Source organism: Pectinophora gossypiella, chromosome 5 (assembly GCF_024362695.1).
Source record: "Pectinophora gossypiella chromosome 5, ilPecGoss1.1, whole genome shotgun sequence".
NCBI lineage: Eukaryota > Metazoa > Arthropoda > Insecta > Lepidoptera > Gelechiidae > Pectinophora > Pectinophora gossypiella.
Window position 1 is genome coordinate 10,558,411 of NC_065408.1, and position 12,268 is coordinate 10,570,678.

Consider the following 12,268-nt stretch of genomic DNA (forward strand, 5'->3'; position numbering starts at 1 on the left):
TTTATGCCTGTCGATTACCCGTCCCTTTTCTTTTCGGCGGGTAAGAAAATGACAGGTATAAATTAAAATAAAATTAGATCGTGTGAACTGGAATTAGCACCACTGCTAAATAAATATTTAGTCGATTCTAAATCACTCTTCAGAGCGAATTGTACAAGTATAAAACTTACAGTTACAAGTACACAGTACAAAGTTTACAAGTTACATCAGAGTAGGTAATGTATCACAACATAACATAAGTTCACGACTATATGCGAATTGGGATAGTCAGAGGTATATCCGTCGCAAGATGAACTAAGTACCCACACTTCATCGAGCTTTCTGTTACACTATGGTGATATGTGGTGCGCCGTATCGCCGTTCATAATGGTCGAGCCAACTGTGTTAGTGAAAACTGCCTAATAACTCATGCAAGTCCGGTACTGTATCATTATTAATTATTAATTTATTTGGATTAGTGATCTAACATAAACTGCCTATATACGTCCCACTGCTGGGCACAGGCCTCCCCTCAATCAACCGGAGGGGGTATGGAGCATACTCCACCACGCTGCTCCACTGCGGGTTGGTGGAGGTGTTTTTACGGCTAATAGCCGGGACCAACGGCTTAACGTGCCCTCCGAAGCACGGAATCATCTTACTTTTTCGGACAATCAGGTGATTCAAGCCTGAAAAGTCCTTACCAAACAAAGGACAGTCTCACAAAGTGATTTCGACAATGTCCCCATCGGGAATCGAACCCGGACCTCCAGATCGCGAGCCTAACGCTCTAACCACTAAACCACGGAGGCTGATTAGTGATCTATCTTAGGTCAAATGTCAGGAGTGGGAGTGGCTTATCTTATTGATAACACAATAACTAGCTAACAACTCTAATTGAGATTACGGGCGTGACTTTATGTGTATATGTAGCCTTCGAAATGTAATGAATATGAAGAAGTCGACGCCATCGAGCAAGGTATAAATTAATTATTTATTTATTTATTTTTAGGGAAATTATCAGCAAAATAGCACAAATGTATAACGCTATAAGAAACTAAATGCTAACAAAAATTTTCCACATATATGTGTCTACTTAACTTATTACTAAAAACTTTAACCATTTGTTAACGGAAACAAGTCACAGTAGCATTGATAATTATGAAAAACAAAATAATAATTATGTACTTACTTAAGATACCATGACATTGAAAAGTAAAAAACAATTTAATTTATCCTACCAAAACACTATAAGCTTAACCTATCAATAGCTCTTTATTGCACAAAAACAACCACACATAGGACAAAAGTAGTACAACAGGCGGCCTTATTACTAAAACCAATTTCTTCCAGGCAACCTTAGGGTTAAAAGAAACACTCGTTGGCTAAAAGTATAACAGAAGCAATAATTCTTAACATCACCGCGCTTCAAAACGCCTCGAATAATTCATCCCAACGGTACAAGCTGAAGAATGAAATATTGAAGGTGCGGTGTTGTCTTGAGTAAACAGTCTCGATAAATTCTTCACGTTGATCCGCGGGTGAACCGGCACGACGTATGAAAATGGAGGGCTCGGCCCGCGGTCGTGACCAGCCGCGGACTAAGGGCCTTGGAGCCCAAAGTACTTTCTTAATGTAACTTAGTGCTGTATTTTTTTATAAATAAAAAAATAAACTCAAAAAATAACTGATTGTTTGAAAAACGAACTTAACCACTGGCTGACATTTCCAGACACAATAGACATTCGGTCGTACGGCTTTAAAAAAAAATGAAGAGAACCTATTTTTGTCTCCAATCCTAAGTACGATGCCAAGCAGTAGGTTTTAGAAAATACTTCAGACATACATAGACTAATAAACGCATTGCCCTGTTTTACACACGTTGGGTAAAATTAGTCTTTGCTTAAAGCCGCTATTGAATAATAAAGTGATTCATAAAAGCTGTAAATAAATGAAAAGTTATAAGTACATTGCTACGTAGGGATAGACTTCTATCTAGCTAAAATACGTTTAACACAACTGTACCTAAATAATGTGTAAGAAACATATTATTTACTATATACTATTTGCTATCTATACAGTAACATATTATTTAAGTAAGTACCTACTTAAATATAAAATGATTCGGGCAACCCCAAATTAATTTTAACTTAATTTGAAAAGACTAAAACTAGCTCTCTTTTTTGCATTTATTGTAAGTGATGGACGGCATGAGCTTAAGAGCTATCAAACTGAGGTTAAGTTTGTGTCTGCCAAAAAAAAAACACTTTAAATCCACTGTCATATAACAAACAGCGATAAAATCCTCTTAACTATGCGCTATGGTCTAGATAGCCTAGCTTAGGAGTGATGTTGGGCTATTCCGCCGCTAATTAATAGAGCCGCACCGATACGAAAGGCCTAGCAGCCTCTATTTGATTCATTCTCAATGGCCCCTGCTATTATCAGTCAGTGTTCTGTATAGTGAATGGTGTACAAGCATCCATCTCTGGATCGAGGTCCCGAGCTCACCTTCAGCGCTCAGAACCAGTAATAAATCACACGATATGACCAATTAGCGGCTCGATCAAAAGTTGCATTGCGTTCATATACCTACACTCAGATATCATCATAATATTTGATGATATTTTATATGTTAGCTTCTTTTTCTAGAAAAGTTCATGTAACCATTACTCACTTATTTACATCAGTAAATAGTAACCGGGACTAACATCTTAACGCCATGTCAGGAGCCTTTGGCGGCTCAATCATAACCCTGAAACCAGGGTTGATGAGGCTGGTATTCCACCTCACAGCCCACACGATAAGTAGAAGGCTAGAAAAGTTGTAGGTAAATTAACTGGAATTTTCTTCACATTTTGATATGAGTAATTGCGGATTTTTTTACTCTCTTCCACCTTCCACTTATAATAAATAGGCTAATAAAGAATTAATTTCCCACTGTCACAGTTATCAATCGTCATTAAAACAAACATAATGAACGAGGCTGTACTCAAAGAAAGTAAAAGAATGCTTGTACTCATTGCATTTCCCTGTTATAACAATTATGATTGGAAGGGACAGCGTCCTATTCCGGACGCCTCGCAGTTTAAAAAATATAATTTTATTGCGCATTACTTTTTAGGACCAACTTTTTGTAGGACTCAGATGGAGGGGTCGACAGTGGATTTTATTATTTAACTTGGACAGAAAGGGGAAACAAAGACAGTTTTGGAGAAATTCATCAAAAGTTTTGATTGTATTACGTACGCTCTGCCTTGGACGGCTGTTAATCTTTTGGCGCCTTTTTATTTCTTTTTTTAACTCTCCAAGCTACATCGTTTGACAAATTTGTCCATGTTAAATAACCTTAATACTTTATATTGTTTGTATAACTCTTTATTCTCGGTAAATAGGCACGGAGATGTATGGGCCGAACGTACGTCGGTAAGATTACATAGCCCCTAGAGTGTCCAACACTAAATACCTAGTTCCGTTCACGCAAACATAAGCATCGGCATAGGAAAACAAGCGGCTGCTCGCTTGTCTCAAGAATTATGTCATGGTCTGAAGTTAGTTTACATGTGTGTACATAATGCGAGTGGCTTCGCTGGGATCGTGGTCGGCTCCCGTTTAATTAATCTGAATTTGATGAGGGATTAAGCCAACGCGACGCGTGACGGATCGAGAGATCTGCCGCCGCCGTCTACTGCGGTTTTAAGCGGATCTACCTCTCATTTCGTCCCCGCACAATTTGTACACACGTTCAAGAAGTGTAATTTGCGTGGCGTCGTGTATTAAAATTGGATACTTTATTTCTTACGCTCCGTATGTTTCTGTTTGAATTAATTTTGTAGCGGATATTACCGAGACTGCAAATGGTTCTTGAGTCGACCTAAATTAGTAGTTCTTACATATTGTATGAGCGAGCAGTACCTTAAGTTATCTGCTATTCTATATTAGAAGGTTATGAATAAGAGATTATTATGTCGACAAAGCTCTGAACTTATGATGAAAACCTCTGTAAAATAAGCAATTGCTTGTGACTACTACTGAACTAGTTTAAAAAATTCTCAATGTACAGTGTACAGACTTCAAAATAAATTGAAAAAATAAATAGCTGTTTAAACCGCACATAATTTCACAGAGCGAGCCAACCGAGTGAAAGGCATTGCTCAGTGAGGCCAAACAAAGTCTTACACTACTTGTGGTTTCCGAACAATAAACAAGTACATTATTCAGCGACGCTGTTCGTAAATAACGTCGCTTTAGAGGCAATTAAATGCCAAGCTAGTAAATTACATGTACTCAGGTCCCCTTACAGAGAGCGCGAGATTTTCCGGTGTTGTGACGTGATACACAAAGCGAAAACTGTTCTGACGGTTACTTTGTAACTTATCCACATCCTGCAGTTAGCTCTCTACTCCGTTATTTATGAAAGAAGTGTTCTGTTCGTATTTTGCTTCGCGCAGCTCACCCCAACTTAAGTGGCACTCGTTGAAACGTTCAGCTTCCTCCGCCAGTGTTGATTCAGGCACTATTATTATTTCTTGTTCGTCTATCAATTACTCAACGCACTTAAGAAATATAGGGTGACGGTTTTGTTGGAGATATAGACGATTGAGTGACGCAGATGATCGAATTAGTAACGCTTGTTAATAAAACGGTAATTTTCTATGCTAGTAACCTACGTGCCGTTTTGTGAGGAGTCAATTTTATCCCGTTGTGTTCCCCAATTTTACAAAGTAAACAAGTACCGGTATAATTAGAGTTCTCTACAAGGGAAATTGCGGTAAGCCCTACAACTACGAAAACGAATGGCTACGTCTCGTAGCAATCTACGTCGTAGCGCTTGCTACGAGGTGACGTCTCGTTTGTCGTTGTCCCTCTACAATGCATCGCGGAGCAACAACACACCACAATAAAATTAATGTTGCCAAAGCAAACTTTATGAAAACATTCATTTAATAAGATACCTAGACATTGAAATTTTAATGGGCACGTACGTCGTGAAATATGCGATAACTTCCGGAACATGAAACAAAATCCATTACATTAATGTTAAAGAAGAGCAACAATACGTCACTGTCAGGAGTGGAGAGTGGGGCCGGGAAGTGATTTCAAAGGCGGAATGCCCGCAACGTGCCGCGACTGCTGATGCCGTCACTACATTCATATTTCCAAGAATTAGTCGACGCGTACTCGTATTCATACTTAACAAATTTCACTTAAATACCCACACTTTACATATTTGATACAGATTCTTATTTGGAATATTAATAATTCACTACCTCACTTCGGGATTAATCCCGCGTCTGGATTTATAAGCTCATTTTAAGAGAACCTACCTCTCCTTGAATGACAACTTATTGCGTCATAAAATTATATGTGGACCTCGTCAAAATTCTACTTAGCCCAGTAATGTAACGTAATGAGCCTTCTCATTGATCATTATATAAGAAATCCATTTCATGCAACCGCAACCTTAAAAGCAACCCGACCACGGGTCACGACCCATCCTGTTATTGACGTGCACAAGTATGAACTTATTTACCCGAGGACTGGAAGTTCACAAGTAGCCGCTATGTAAATTGAGTGTACGATCGTATGCGAACATAATTTTCTCTACTGTATCAAGCATGTCATGAAAACTGAGAGGTTACCGCTAAAGTCAGAGCGTGTCAGAAATAATCGGGTGAACTTCGAACACTGCTCAGTTTATTGAGAAAAGTTTCGTCGTAACTCAAGATCTATTAAACAGACAGCTCACCCTCACATACAGCGTGATTGGCTATGTATGTGGCATCAAACCTCTGATACAGCGCGATTAAACGATTTACTAGTTCCGTCGATGCATGTTGGAACTTGGAAGTAGAATGTGTGATGGATGGAATTCTAATCAGGTCGCCAGTCGAGCTGGAGATGCGTTCAGCATGGAAGTTATCGGTTGTCAATGAGAGCCTGACATAAATGCGACATTGCGACAAAGGTAATTCCGTGCGGGGAATGTGACGACAACGATGCGACGCCGCACCGCGCCGCCGCGGCGCGCTCTCGTGTACGTGACGTTGAATAACTCCCGGCGTAATGCCGGCAACTCACTCGCACACCGCTCTCGCCCGGGAATTTTATGTGCATTATTATAACGCTTTACTTACCTACGACCCCAGCTTTGAACCACCGGAGAACTCAATCCCAAATGTCTTTATAGCCCGAGCTATTGCGGTGCCATTCCCACCAAAATAACTAATTTATCTCCCGCTTGATGTGCGCGGTTCAACTATCGCATTTTGTGGATCATATAACTTAACAGGCTCTTAAGTCTCGGCATTAATCTCGATTCCATTCGCTATAAAAATGTAAAATTGCTTACCAACGATAGATAGATAGATAGATAGATATAGCCTTTATTATGGACTTATTGTAACAATTTTTTTTTTTTTTTTTTTTTTTTTTAGCTTATACATAATATTAAAAAAGAAATAAAGATGTGTTTAATTATGCTCTTCGTCCATTTGTCTTTTGACAAAGGCCTCCTCCAGCTCTTTCCACTTATCCCTGTCTCTCGCCAGCCTTCTCCACATATTTCCTGCTGTATTTTTTATCTCTTCTTCCCATCTCTTAATTGGTCTTCCTCTCTTTCTTGTTCCGTATCTGGGGTACCACTCGGTTACGTCTTTTGTCCATTTCTCAATTTTTTCTCGCATCATATGTCCAGTCCAACGCCATTTGATTTTTCTTATGTGTTCTGTTATGTCTTTGACCTTCGTCTTTTTCCTTATATCGGTCAGTCTCACTCTGTCTTTTCTTCTAACTTTTAGGATGCTCCTCTCCATACTGTTCTGACAAACTTGAATTTTTTTGGCTTGAACTTTCGTAAGAGACCATGTTTGACATCCATACGATAGACAAGGCAGAATGCAAGAGTTGAAGATTTTTGCTTTCGAGTGCATGGGAAAATAACTGTCCTTCATTATTTCTCTGAGAGACCAGTATCTTTTCCATCCCGACGATATCCTTTGTTGCACTTCTTTGTTCATTTGATCTTTTGGTGATATGATCTGACCCAGATATGTGTAGCTCTCTATGAACTCAATCTCTTCGTTGTCTACCATAATTCTAGTTGGTGTCTGATTAGTCATTAGTTTCGTTTTACTTGTATTCATTGTTAAACCCGCAGCTCTGCTTTGTGTAGCTAGTTGTTGTAGCATTACCTGCAGATTCTCTGGTGTTTCAGTGATTAAAATGAGGTCATCTGCGAATCTAAGATGGTTTATCTTTTTGCCATTTATATTGATTCCAAACTTATCCCAGTTTAGTTCTCTGAATATATTTTCTAACACAGCTGAGAAGAGCTTTGGTGAGAGTGGGTCTCCCTGTCGTACACCCTTCTTTATTTTGAATTCTTCTCCTTCTTTCTCTAGTCGAATTTTGGCAGAACAGCTTTTATAAATTTCTTTTATAATTCTTATGTATTTAATTGGAATTCCTTGATTGTGGAGGGCTTCCCAAAGACATTTGTGTTTGATGGAGTCAAATGCTTTGTTATAATCTACGAACCCAATAAAATATGGTAAATTAAATTCGTTACATTTTTCGATTATCTGTTTGATCGCGTGGATATGGTCAATTGTAGAAAAGTGCTTCCGAAATCCAGCCTGTTCCATTGGTTGATTTTCGTCAAGGATTGTCGTTATTCTCTCTAAAATTATTTTTGAGAACACTTTATATAAATTGGACATTAGACTGATGGGACGGTAGTTGCCGATTTGATTTTTGTCTCCCTTTTTGTGTAAGAGTATGATTGTTGATTGTGTCCACTGTTTTGGTATCTGTTCAGTTCTTATTATCTCATCATACAAGGCAGTAATCGTAGGCAAAATGACGTCTATAGTCCCTTTTAAAAGTTCGTTATTAATATTATCATCTCCTGGTGACTTGTCTTCTTTTTGGGTCATAATGGCTCTTTTCACTTCACTATGTAGCAGAGGTGGTATTTCTTCTTCACTTAGTCCTTTCAGACTTGGGAAATGGGATACATCATTATCGTTGTACAGGTCTTTGTAATATTGTGTTGCTATGTGAAGAATACGTTTTCTGTTTGTATCGTTTTTGCCAGCTTTATCCACCATGTTTGGGATCCAGTTCTTGTCCTGTTTTAACTCGTTGCGTGCTTTATTTATGCCTCCGGTCTTTTCTATGTGTTTCGAAATTATGTTTACTCTTGTATGTTTCTTGTGTTTCCTGATACATTCGCTTATCATTTTACTAATGTCTGCAATATGCTTTTTGTTTCTGGGCTTCTCTTCAAGCATCTGCTTCCTCTTTTTTAACAGTTCTCGAGCTTCTTCGCCTATGTCATCTTTTTTTCTTTGCAGTGGTTGTAACTTTTCGGCAAACTTTTTGAGTTCATTTTCTAATTTATCATATAAAACCTGTACATCTGTCTCTTCAATGTGTTGCTCACTTTGTAGTGCTATTTCCAGTTCTTTCTGCAATACGCCCGGTATTGGTAAGACGACTTTGACAGAGGCCCGGGAAACAAGTTTCCTAGATTTTTTAGGTTCGATTCCTGTGAGCGTGCTTCTTACCATTCTATGGTCAGTATCAAAGTTTAACTTGCATATAACGTCAACATCAAGGAAGTATTTCGGTCTATTAGAAAGTATAAAATCGATTTCGTTAAGGGTTTTACCGTCTGGCGAAATCCAAGTCCACTTCTTTTTACGTTTTTTCTTATAAAAGGTATTTAATATGGCTAGATTATTTTCTAATGCGAAGTTGATGAGTCTCTCTCCATTATCATTTCTAACTCCATAACTGAATATCCCTCTTATTGGGTCCTCGTTTATTTGTTTTTCACCAATTTGGCTATTGAAATCACCCATTACAATTAAATTGCTGTTTGATGGTAAATCTTGTATGGCATTATTTAAATTTTCGTAGAAATGGTCTTTTTCTTCCTTCTTTTTCATTTCGTGTGGGGCGTAAGCTTGCACTATAACCCACGGTTTTTTGAAGCCAGTAAATTTTATTTTTAGAACTGCAATTCTGTCGTTAATTCCGCAGAAACTTTCTATGTTATTTTTTAATTCAGGTTTTACTAAGAAACCAACTCCGTTTTTCCCTTGATTCTGTCCTTTATGGTACATAATATATTTGTGACCGACTTCTCTTATTTCTTCATCTGATCTGCGAATTTCACATAATCCAATGATGTCCCATTTTATGTCTTCGATTGCTTTCTCCAATTCTATTTCTTTCTCTTCCCTTAGTAAAGTTCTAACGTTTAGCGTGGCTATATGGATTTTTTTAGTTAGTTTATGTATAGTTGTTGGTTTTATATGCTTATTAGTAGTTACTTTTTCGTATTTATAGTTGTTGTCGTTGTGGTTGAGTTTATCTAGAGGGTGTTGGTCAAATTCCCCTCGGTGACCAACCGTCTTGGGGAATGTTAGGTTAACTTTATTTTTCTTAGTAGTTGTTGTAATGTTATATGAGTTCCAGTTATGACTGTCATTTTTTAGTTTTTTGGCGTCCCTTTTTCTTTTGAATATGTTTTGGATATTGTTTCTTCACGGGGATAAATTTTTGTTAGTTTGGCTGGTTGAATTGCCTTTTTTTCCCTGTGGATGTTGCTGAAGCTATTTGGTGGTGTAGTAGGTGGCGATGATGGGGCCCTTTTCCTTTTTTCTGACTCCGATTTTTCTCGAATTATAAGTTTGCCGTTTTTTATAATTGCATATTTTCCTGACTCTCTAGCTTCTTTTAATTTTGGGATCAGTGCCTTTCTAATATCTTGCTCTTCTTTAGATAGATCTTCTGATATGTATATTTTTTCCGGGAAGTTCTTTCTATTTTTTAGGATTTGATTTCTGCGCCAAGTAAGAGTGAAGGTAATTTTTATAGGTCTTACTTTGTTTTCTGACTTTTTTCCAATTCTATGCAACGTTTTTATTTCCCATTTATCCCATTCATGTGTTTCAATCTGGGCTTCATTAGTTTTATTAAGTAGCTCCACAACTGTGTCCATAAGGACCGCGTTGTTGGTTTCGTTTTCTTCTACTCCATGCATAATTATATTATTTTTCCTGGATTCTAGATCTATATATTTTACTTTGCTTCGCAAAAAATCGACTTCGCTCTTCAGTATTTCGTTTTCCAACTTTATGGACATCAAATGTTCTTCTATGGTTTTGCTAATGGTATCTTTTATAATTTCAGTTTGTTTTTGATTTTGTTTTTGCATTTCTTCCTTCATTTTGGACCATAATAGTTGCATTTGTTCATCCATTGTTGTGTCAGATTGGTTGAGTATCTACCAATTAGTATTTTTTTCTTTTTGCTGGCCACACCAAATATCCAATGACAATTTTTTTTTTTTTTTTTTTTTTTTTTGACAGCTATTTATTCTTGGAGTTTGAAAGTTATAACCTCAAATATTTGTCTCAGTTTTCGATGTGTTTTCTCAATCTGTGTCACTTTCCCCGTAATTTATTTTTATATACGTATGTGTAGCGATAGCTTTTGGAGCGGATTCACAAGTTTTTCACTATAAATATTCACTTTTTCACTGTTTTCCTGCAATGGTTTGCGGAGTAGCGAACTACGTAATGTTATCAGTTTGACAGCCGGAACCGGAAACCCAACGAGTCGAGTTTTATTTTTGAGTTAAACGAGTCTGGTTCGGTTAACCGTTAATGATTTCCTTCTTTCTTAGATACCAGTTTTAATTTAACTTGACCACCTTTGGCTTTTTTTACACGCAAAAATCGTAAACACACGTCATCAGATGTTGCCCGAGGCGAAAAAAATTCGTTATGACGTCAGAAATCGAAAAAGTGTTTATTAGATTCGGGAAAATAAAACAAAAGGCCAAATCTGGTCCGTCATCAGAGACATTAATATTCAAAACATGCCGTCACCAGCAGCTGTTTGATTATCTCCGATGGAGCGCGAGGAAAAATTTACATTCCTTAGACGATGCTCGGAGACGACTCAAACTAAATTGTAGGACAACCTTTTATTATCTGTGCTGGCCTCCGTGGCTCGCTGTTTCCCTGTCATTCTGAACCGGGCAACCCACATTTGTGCTTTTATAATCCTAGATATTTAAAATCGTCTAGCGTTTTTCATTCCATGTTCGCTCTCTATAATTAATTAAAATACTAAGCATATACGCTGTTTATTTACTTACATTTAGAAAACTTCATAGGAATAAATAATCCCGTAGAAAATATAAATATTAGAGAAGTTCCCTCATAAACAACTCCAAACAAAATTGTGGAAATCCAAAGCATCAAGCATCAATAGTGATTCTCCGTACAAAAAAAGGTAACGTTGATATGAATCCAAAAATAGAAAAATATGTCTTTCTTAACTTCTCATATTTTCGTGGAGATGAACATGTTACTTAGTGTAGGTAATTTTATGTAACATGTATGATAAATTATTGATAATGTAATATGTAATTTGATATGTAAGTATTGTATCTTGTAAATACGAAGTAAGATACAGGGTATGTGAAAATGTCTTGAAACTACTCATATAAATACTTAGTGCAAGGTGAACCAAAACATATTCTAAGAATCAACTGGGTCGATTATCTGATCTGGGTCTGACCACTGGAGTGTGCTTAGATTGTTTATAACGCCACATGCAGGTAAGGCAAGTGGAAACCACGCCGCTACAGGGTAATTAATGATTAAATGCGGAAAATAATTAACGGTTCAATAGAGGTATTATCAGGCGACAACGAGTACACATCACCAGTATACGACCAGCCCAACTTTTCGCCGGCAGAGCATTATGTTTGTATCCACTTAATTAAGTCTCTTGTCACCGACAACGCAGCAGTGCTTAATACTTTAAGCGCTTAAAACGCAAACTACAACACACCATATCATATCCTCTTAGCGCTCTTTTAAGGCTTACTTCAAATTTAATTAATGTGCAATTTAGCTAAAACCGTACTGCCTGCTTAATTAATTTTACACAAAACGCGGTTGCAATATGACTGCCTATATGTGTTAATAATCAAGTGTGTCCGGATTATCGAGCTAATTCAGTTTTGCAATGTAATTATTACAATACCTATATAATAGAAGAGCGACCACCAGCCAATTATGATTACCTAATTAAATTAAGTTTTGTGACATTAAGGTTTGTGGCATTTGTGTTTGTATTTATTATGCATTAAATTATTTGAATGTCACAACATGAATAGAAAACAATTCGTAAGCATGAATATTGTTATACTAAGAGTTTCCATGCATGTAGGATATAGATTAATTATAATGGCAAGTAACAT

General features: G+C 37.3%; 1 non-coding gene across 1 annotated transcript; it reads right to left on the bottom strand.

The window, feature by feature from the left end:
• Positions 1–719: 719 nt before the first annotated feature.
• Positions 720–791, bottom strand: Trnaa-cgc (transfer RNA alanine (anticodon CGC)). The gene has a single exon. It is a non-coding gene; the product is annotated as a tRNA-Ala (tRNA).
• Positions 792–12,268: the final 11,477 nt, after the last annotated feature.